The sequence below is a fragment of the Cervus elaphus genome, chromosome X (genome assembly GCF_910594005.1).
Source record: "Cervus elaphus chromosome X, mCerEla1.1, whole genome shotgun sequence".
In the NCBI taxonomy this organism is placed as follows: Eukaryota; Metazoa; Chordata; class Mammalia; order Artiodactyla; family Cervidae; genus Cervus; species Cervus elaphus.
The window spans coordinates 95,528,338-95,538,632 of record NC_057848.1 but is presented as its reverse complement, the minus strand read 5'-3'; the positions used below and the strand labels follow the sequence as shown (position 1 = coordinate 95,538,632).

The 10,295-nt window shown below is 32.7% G+C and overlaps 1 non-coding gene across 1 annotated transcript; it reads right to left on the bottom strand.

Moving 5' to 3' along the window:
- Nucleotides 1-9,912: 9,912 nt before the first annotated feature.
- LOC122691064 lies at nt 9,913-10,018 on the bottom strand. Its single transcript, XR_006340309.1, has one exon. It is a non-coding gene; the product is annotated as a U6 spliceosomal RNA (small nuclear RNA).
- Nucleotides 10,019-10,295: the final 277 nt, after the last annotated feature.

Sequence of the window (10,295 nt, the reverse complement as noted above, 5' to 3'; positions counted from 1 at the left end):
CCAATGAATATTCAGGATTGATCTCCTTTAGGATTGACTGGTTTGATCTGCTTGCCATCCAAAAGACTCTCAAGAGTCTTCTCCAAACCACAGTTCAAAGGCATCACTTTTTTTTTTTATTAGTTGGAGGCTAATTACTTCACAACATTTCAGTGGGTTTTGTCATACATTGATATGAATCAGCCATAGAGTTACACGTATTCCCCATCCCGATCCCCCCCTCCCACCTCCCTCTCCACCCAATTCCTCTGGGTCTTCCCAGTGCACCAGGCCCGAGCACTTGTTTCATGCATCCCACCTGGGCTGGTGATCTGTTTCACCATAGATAATATACATGCTATTCTTTCAAAACACCCCACCCTCACCTTCTCCCACAGAGTTCAAAAGTCTGTTCTGTACTTCTGTGTCTCTTTTTCTGTTTTGCATATAGGGTTATCGTTACCATCTTTCTAAATTCCATATATATGTGTTAGTATGCTGTAATGTTCTTTATCTTTCTGGCTTACTTCACTCTGTATAATGGGCTCCAGCTTCATCCATCTCATTAGAACTGATTCAAATGAATTCTTTTTTTAATGGCTGAGTAATATTCCATGGTGTATATGTACCACAGCTTCCTTAACACCTAAACCCAAGGCGAAACACCCCAAGACACATATTAATCAAATTAACAAAGATCAAACACAAAGAAGAAATACTAAAAGCAGCAAGGGAGAAACAACAAATAACACACAAAGGGATTCCCATAAGGATAACAGCTGATCTATCAATAGAAACCCTCCAGGCCAGAAGGGAACAGCAAAGGCATCAATTTTTTGGTGCTCAGTCTTCTTTATGGTCCAACTCTCACATCTGTACATGACTACTGGGAAAATCATAGCTTTGATTGTACTGACCTTTGTCAGCAAAACAATGTTTTATAAAGTAAAGCTTTTTATAAAGTAAAGCTTTCGTCATAGCTTTTCTTCCAAGGAACAATCATCTTTTAATTTCATGGCTGCAGTCACAGTGAACAGTGATGCTGGAACCCATGAAAATAAAGTCCGCCACTGTTTCCATTGTTTCTCCATTTATTTGCCATAAAGTGATGGGACCAGATGCCGTGATCTTCATTTTCTTGAATGTTGAGTTTTAAGCCAGCTTTTTCACTCTCCTCTTTCACTGTCACCAATAGGCTCTTTAGTTCCTCTTCACTTTCTGTCATAAGGGTTGTGTCATCTGCATATTGATATTTCTCCTGGCAATCTAGATTCCAGCTTATGCCTCATCCAGGCCAGAATTTCACACGATGTACTCTCCATATAAGTTAAATAAGCAGGGTGACAATATAGAGCCTTGCCATACTTCTATCCCAATTTGGAATCAGTCCATTTTAAACATTGATATTGCATAGGAACCGGGAATGTTAGGTCCATGAATCAAGGTAAATTGGAAGTGGTCAAATAAGAGATGGCAAGAGTGAACTTTGACATTTTAGGAATCAGCAAACTAAAATTGACAGGAATGGGCAAATTTAATTCAGATGACCATTATATCTCCTACTTGGGCAAGAATCCCTTAGAAGAAATGGAGTAACCTTCATAGTCAACAAAAGATTCTGAAATGGAGTACTTGGGTGCAAAGATTGTGTAGTCATATTTTTGTATGTCGTGTTTCTATTTTCTTCCAGCTTTATTTTCATTATTATTTATTCTTCAACAATAAATTACTTACAAGTGTGTTTCTTAGCTTCATAGGATGGGAATATTTACCATTATCTCAACTTTTGGTTTCCTAAATTAATTGTATTGTTATCAGAGAATGTAGATTTTTTTTATTCTATTCCTTTGATATTTATTGGAACTCAGTCTCTGATTTAGTATGTGGTTACTTCTCATAAATGTACAGTGTGTGCTTTAAGATAGCATGCATTTTGCAGTTATCTGTTGCAATGTTTTATTATATCTATTAGGTTAAATTTGCTGTGTTATTCCATCAGTTACAGGGAGAAGTATTAGAATTTCTTACCATGATAGGGTATTTTTTTTTCCCCTCAAAGCTATGTGTTTCTGCTTTCTGTATTTTTAGATGCATACAAATCAGTGGTGTGCTGGTAAGTATTAGAAAATCAGTTTTCTGCAAATAAAATGATGCTCTCATTTGTAGTATTTGTTAATTTCTGTAGTTCAAGTGATCTCATCAAGCTATCAATCTAAGGTCACTAAGTGCTGATATGAGAAAATATTAGCTCTTGGTTAATTGAACATAAGTGTGTGTGCATGTGTGTGTTGTCATACTATTAATACCTCTAATCCAGCTTTATTTTGTTAGTATTTACCTGGTATGCCTTTGTCTATTATTTCATGTTCTAATTTTGTGTACTTTATATTTAAATATGTTTCTTGTAAATAGCACATGGTTCGATTTTATTTTGTATCTATGTTTACCGTCTTTATATTTGTGACTTAAATTACTGAACTATTTTAATTGATTTTAATTAATTGATTTTATGTTTTAATTCCCTACCTTTTTATTTCTCTCTTTTTTTCTCTCTTCTACTTACTATTTTTTTTCTCATTTTGCTTATTTGCACTCTGCTAGTTTGGAAGTTGTAATATCTGTTTCTATCCTTTTAATGGTTACTGTAAACATTTTAACATGTATATTTAACCAAAATTGGAAACCTCCTTACAAAAAAAAAATTACAAGTTCCCAAGAAACCTTGATAACTACCCCTTTGACAAAGTGAATTATATTTCCATGTGTTAAATGTTTTCTACTTTTATCCTGGTAAAGTTATATTTCAAACAGTGAATGTTCATTTATACATAATTACATGTTTACCATGTTGTTACATACATTATTCCTTCTTGTATTTCAAAATACAATTACTGACCTTCAATAGCAGTTGTATCCAACTTAATTTTACTACTTCAACATCAGGAAGCACTTCAAATTCTCACAAGTTTTATCCAACTTATTATTTCAATTGTATTTTTTTCTGAAAAGTAAAAATATATCCTCTGTTTTACACTACTGATTTTTCCTCATTCATAGTGAAATTGTAAGACAAAAAATAACATTTAAGAAGATATTTTGAAAATCATTCAAATCACCTTGATTTTTGTAGCGAATGTTTTTGGTTTTTGCACTTTTATTATTATAATAGGTCCTTAGGAGCATAACCAAATAAAGATTTGTATGATATATACTCATATGATATATGATTTTTTACATTTTGTAACATATGAATACAAAAGAAAATTTAAATGACAATAAATAAACATGTCTGCTGATTCTCCTTTTCACATTACCTCATTACACAAGTTATATAATATTCATAGTACATTTAAAGTTGTAATCTAGATTCTTAGTATAATGCAGTTCAGGTTCTAAATTATATCATCTCATGAGTATAGTGATGCTCTCTGTCACAAAACAAAATAATTTGCATTTTCAAAAATGTATAATTTTAATCTCCCCATGAAACCAAAAGAAACACAATCAAAACTGTCTTTTAAAAGGATTTCTAACAAATAAAATAGCTAATATGGTTTGCAGTATTTTTTTTTTAATAATTGAGGTTTAAAAAGGTAAACAGTCCCTTTATATTGGTGTGCAAGGAATCAACTTAAAAATAATTTCCTCAGGATCCATGTCATTAGGTTATTAGGTTAGGTTAATAAAGTTATTTCTTACAAGATCTTTTAATAAAATAGTCTTCTGAATTTATATCAAACTGGGGAAACTCAGCATCAATGATATATGTGATCTAATATCTTTTATTTCTAGTTCAGTTAGCTTTTAAAGCCTGTGGAAAATACTCATTTTTATCTTCCACATCAGCAAATTTGTAAAGACTAGTGGAGAAAAAAGGATCGATATTCCCATATGAGCCTCAATTTGAAAGTTCTACAACATTGCCTGATAGATTTAATCAAATCTTATCTGTCTTTGTTATATGTCAAGCAATTCACTACTGTAAATAAAAGGAACATGTAATGAATAGCACCAATTTGAAGTAGTCATTATGGCTTTAAGCTCTGTATCCTTAAAGAGTGTGAGCCTGCATAATTTTTAACCAGAAGCAATTTTAAGTGGGAAATATAACATAAGCCTTTAAAACTAGCAGGTAAATTAGAACCAATATAAACTTTAATCTATTTTGAATACCAGCTCCATGCTTATAAGTTTTTTTGGCAGATTATGAAAGTAAAAGAGTTACAGTGGTCTACATTCTCATCAAACATATATCACAGTAACAGATGAGTTGGTTTATGCTTGAAATTGAATGAATTATATTTTGTATGGTGAAAAACTGAGCATATGGCAAATAAATATTTGGGTGTGATTATAAAACAACACACTTACATTCTATAGCATAATTTAGTCAGTCACAAAGGTTTTAGGGTTGTTGACTAGACATATCTGCTTCTCTGATTAACCTCAGAGAAAGTGATCTTTCTTTTTCTTTCTTCCTTCCCTTCTTTTTCTCTCTTTTCCAGAGAGCTGATGTAGCAAAATGAATTAGGATGAAAAATTACAAATGGAGAATTCATAATCTATAATTCTGCAGTGATATTTTATTCTTTTAGTTCTTACAGAAAGAAAATAGACATAAAACTATGGCTCAGCCCTTAATTCATTGTCCCTTAATTGTTTCTTTTATCCCTGGAAGGGTTTCTCTATTCTTTTCCACCTATCTTAGATCTACTCTTCTTCAAATATTAATGTTACACTTTAATATTTATATTTTAGTGTTAAATACTATTACTAACAGTAATGTTTATATTTATCTAAATAATGCAGTTCATTCCAAACTAGTATCTTAGAACAGTTTATTTCTTAGATATCATTTTTATCTTTTTTTTCCAGGTACTCTGAATGTAGGGATTTTCTTCTAATGACATTGTAAGATTCAGTTTGATCTTGGACTTCCCAGCTTCCAAAACTGTGAAAATAAACTTATTTTGATTAAGCCATTTAGCCTATGATGTTTTGTTATGGAAACATTATCTAAGAGATCTTATGCATGAGCTTCTAACCCAAGTGAACAACTGCATGGATATCCCACAGACATTCAAACTGAACATGAGAGATTGGACAAAAATTACTCTCCCACCAAGTTTGTTTCCCAGTACACCTTATCATATGCAACACTCCACATCAAGTCATGTAAAATAGAAATCTGGGAGTTATCCTTGATTTCACATTTTCCCCCACTCATACCTGATTAATGATGAAATCCAAAGTTTCAAAGTTCCTATTTTATCATTAATTAAGACTATCTTACTTTCTCCATGTTTCTGCAATGACAACCGAGGTCCAAAGTCCACATTCTTTATTCATTTATTTTAATCTTTCTTTTGCTTGATTTGTCCCTTTCAAAGTTATTCATCACAGTGAAGTTAGAGTGAATTTTTAAATATACACTAAATTCTTCAAGGAAGTTTTAGATCCACAGAAAAATTGAGCAGAAAATACTGAGAGTTTTCATACATCCTCTCCACATACACATGCACATCCTCCCCCACCATAAAGTTCTTGAAACTGAGGGGTACATTTTTAAAAATACATGAACAAACATTGACACATCATTACCACCAAGGTATATAGTTTATACTAGTGGTATCTCCAGGTGTATATTTCATGAATTTTTATAAATATATAATAAAATTATGCAATATTATAGTTTCATACAGAATAGTTTCAATACTATAAAAATCATTTCCAGAATGTTATGTCTTTGAAATCTTACCTTTACAGATTGACTTCATTTACTTAGTAATAAATACTTAAGGTTTCTCCATGCATTTTGTGACTTGATAGTTCATGTGTTCTCAGCACTGAAAAACTGAGATGAGTCACTGTTTGTATGGATAAGTCACTGTTTATCCATTCACCTGTGGTAGGTAATCTTGGTTGTTTCAACTCATAGCAATAACAACATTAAAATTTATATTGTATGGATGTACCACTATCCATTCACTTGAGGTAGGTAAGCTTGGTTGTTTTTCAGTTTTGGCAATAATGGATAAAACTACTATAAACAAACACATGCATATTGTGTGTGTGTGTGTTTGCATGAGTTTTAAACTCATTAGGTTAAATACAAAGCAGTTCAAATGGTGGATTTTATAATAAGAATTTTTTTTTAAGAAACTGCCTTTCATACCATGTCCCATATTTCACAGATTTCTTATATTTTCTCCTTTATAGATAAGATTTTTCCTCTCTTGCTCCTTTAAGGAATTTTTATCTTTGATTTTCTATAGTTTGAGGAGGCTATGCTTACCTATACTATTTCAGAAATTTATCCTTCTTGGTATATTCTAAGCTTTCTGTATCTGTGGTTTGGTGTTTGACACTAATTTGGGGGATATTCTCAGTCATTATTGTTTCAAATATTTCTTCTGTTCCTTTCTTCTCTTTCTTTCATAAAGTTACATGTATATTACACTTTAAAAAAAGATTGAGTTATAATTGGCATATATTTGTTTCAGGTATACAGTGTGATTTGATATTTGTATAAACTGCAAATGATCACCAAACATCAATCACTACACATAGTTAAAACATTTTTTTCAGTGATGACAGATTTTAAGATCAGCTCTAATAACTTTCATATATTCAATACAACGTTAGTTATAGTCACCATGCTGTACATTACATTTCCACGACATGTATTTTAGATATTACATCTTTAAAATTGTCCCACATGCCTTGGATGTTCTGTTCTTTTTGTTTTCAGTCTTTTCTTTCTTTTCAATTTCGGAGGTTTTTATTGAGATATCATAAGACTCAGAATTTTTCTTCAGCCATGTCCAGTTTACTAATAAACACATCAAAGACATTCTTCATTTCAGTTACAGTGTTTTTATATCTAGCATTTATTTTTTGTTATTTATGAGGACGTCTGTCTCTGCTTACATTGCCCATCTGTTTTTGGATGTATCTGCTTTACCCACTAGAGCCTTTAGCATATTAATTATACTTGTTTTAAATCCCCAGTGTAATCATTCCAACTTCTCTTCCATGTCTATTTCTGATGTTTGCTTTGTCTCTTTAAATTGTGTGTGTGTTTGTGTGTGTGTGTGTGTATAAGTTTATGTTTGTTAGGCCTTGTAATTTTTTTTTTCAGTAACAAAATATGATGCATTGGATAAAGGAACTTCTCCAAAAAGACCTTCAGTAATATGGTGGTGAGGTCTGAGGGAAGGGGATGAGGTATGAGGTGGTGAGGCAGGAGGGGAAGGGATCTAATACAGTTTTGTGATTAGATGTCAGTCTTTTAGGGAGTTTATGTCTCTGGACTGTAGAATTCACAAGTGTTTATTAGCTTTTTTTTTTTCTTCTCATCTTTCAGATGGGACAGAATTGCTAGAAGGGGCAGGAACTGGGTATTTCCCTTCCCCTAGATCAGTTAGCCTACAACAGTAGATTAGGCTGTAACTAGTTTCTCCTATGGGCAAGCCTTGTTTAAACAAACAAACAAACAAACAACAACAACAAAATAGTACACTGGTGTATTTCAAAATAGTTTCTTTTCCTTTCCTACCCAGAAGCTCAATGGATTTTTTATCTAATTTTTACTGTAACAACTGAGTCAAATGCTTAGAAGTAAAACTCACAAAATTGTACCTCCACATGATTGTGTTGCCAAAAAGTTTTTATTTGAGAACTGTCCTCTCTGAGTCCCCAGAAATTCATCCCTTACAGTTCAGGTTTCCCAGGAGTGATTTCCCAGGAGAGAAAATGCCTGTGGCATTTTCTGCTCATATGTCTGCTCAGGTAAGCCATAACTCCCTATATTTGTCTGTTTATCTCTCTAATCTGAGGGGGCAGCAGTCACTATGTGTCCTCATCTCTTCTATGAATCCCAGAGACTATATTTTTAGTCTGTTCAACATTTTACCTGTTGTTAGGGTGGAGTGTGCCTTAAAAGCTTCTTTGTGTGTGTGTGTGTGCTTGTGTGTAAAACTGGTAACAGGAAATTGGCATTCTTTTTTCTTAAATATTCTGCAAGAATTATCTTGTCATTAATTAGTTCTGAAAGGTTTTGTTTTTGTAAAGTGTTTTACATTTTCTACACAGACAATTGTTTTATCTGTGAATAAAGACAGCTTTACTTATTCATTTAGAATATTTACACATCTTATTATTTTTTGCCTTATTGCATTAGATATAACTTCCAGTATGATATTGAAAAGAGATGGTGTGAAGGGACTTTCTTGTGCTTTTCCTGATCATAGAAAAGTGTTCCTAATTTTTCATCCTTAACTATGAAGTTAGTTATAGATATTTGAGTAGATATGCTTTATGAAGTTGAGGAGATTCCCTCTATTTTTAATTTGCTGAGAGCTTTAACCATGAATGGGTACTGTTTTCTGTTAAATAACTTTTCTGCTTTCACAGTGATGTGATCATGCAAATTTTCTTATTTTGTCTGCTGATGTAATAGATTAACTGATCTTCAGATGTTGAACTGACCTTGAACACTTGGAACAAATTTCATGTCCTTTCAGGGCTTCTCTTTGTAGCTCAGTCAGTTAAGAATCTACCTGCAATGCAGGAGACCCGGGTTTGATTCCTGGGTCTGGAAGAAACCCTGGGAAAGCAAATAGAAACCCACTCCAGTGTTCTTACCTGGGAAATCCCATGGACCAGAAGAGCCTGGGAGGCTACAGTCCATGGGGTTGCAAGAGTTGGCCCTGACTTAGCAACTAAATCACCATTTTATATATATATATAGCTTCTTTCTAAAATTATCTATATAACTAAAACTATTATTCTAACATATAGAAACAATACTTAAGTAAAAGGGCCTGGCTGGATCTTAGTTCTATTCCTCAGAATATAATATGCCTTATCATCATGTGTTTTTGTGTATGTTTTGGGGAAGTAAGTAGACATGAAAAGCTGAAAGCAATAATGTTACACCCTCATCTGGCATTTCAGTTATGTTATGTCCATGGCTAGAGAAACTCAAATCATTTTGAAGAGTTTTTCAATTCTTCTCTCTTCCTGACTCCATTTCCCTTTTTATAGCCCTAGAATTGAGTAGCCTCTTGTGCTCCTTAATTCCTCCATCCTTTTAGGTCTGATATGCATAAGTATCATTAAAATAGGATTCTAATCAAGAAAAACAGATGAGAACTTTGAGAAGACAAAATGTGGGGATTATATGAGTCTTCCTAATACTAAAATCACGTTTGCAAGTTTTCCCCTCTATTCTCAGTTATTGTTGTTGTTTCTCTTTCTTTTTTTTAAGTTTTTATTGGAGTATAGCTGATTTGAAAAGTTGTGTTAGTTTGAAGTGTACAAAAAAGTGAATCAGTTATACACATATATAGATCTATATTTTTTTAGATTGTTTTGCCATACAGGCCATTACAGAGTATTGAGTAGCATTAACTGTGCTTTACCTATTCATTATCTATTTTATAATACATAGAAACTTCCCAATCTGTCAATTTATTCCTCTCTCCTTTACTCTCTGTAAACCTTAAGTTTTTTTTTTTTCTATATCCATGACTGTATTTCAGTCTTATAAATAAACTCATTTACATATATTTTTTCAAGATCATATGCATGAATGATATCATATATTCATTTTTGTGCCTTATATACTTCATTTAGTATGACAATCTCTATATCCATCCATACTGCTGCAAATGGCATTTTGTTCTTTTTTATGGCTGAGTAGTATTCTGCTATATATATTACCATATCTTCTTTATTTTTCTATTGATGGGAATTTTGGCTGTTCCCATGTCCTGGCCATTGAAAATAGTACAGAAATGAACTTTGGGGCACACATACCACTTTTCTGATTGTTAAAATTTTTAACTTCAGAATAATTGCTTTACAATGTATTGATTTCTATTATACACACACACACACACACACACACACACACACACACATATATATATATATATAGGATGCTACACAAATTTTCGTGCATCCTTGCATGGGGGCCATGCTAATCTTCTGTGTATCTTTACAATTTTTGTTTATGTGTTGCTGAAGTGACCATGCATGTACCTTTAAGAACTATGGTTTTCTTCAGCTATATGCCCAGGAGTGGGATTACCAAATCATATGTTAGTTCTATTTTTACTTCTTATGGGAACCTTCATACTGTCCTCCATAGGGGCTGTATCAATTTACATCCCCACTATCAACAGTAGGGTTTCCTTTTCTCCACAAACTCCCTTAGGCTTATTATTTGTAGATTTTTAGATGATGGACATTCTGACTAGCCATGCATTTCTGTATATGGAGAAATGCAAAAAAGCAAAATGGCTGTCTGA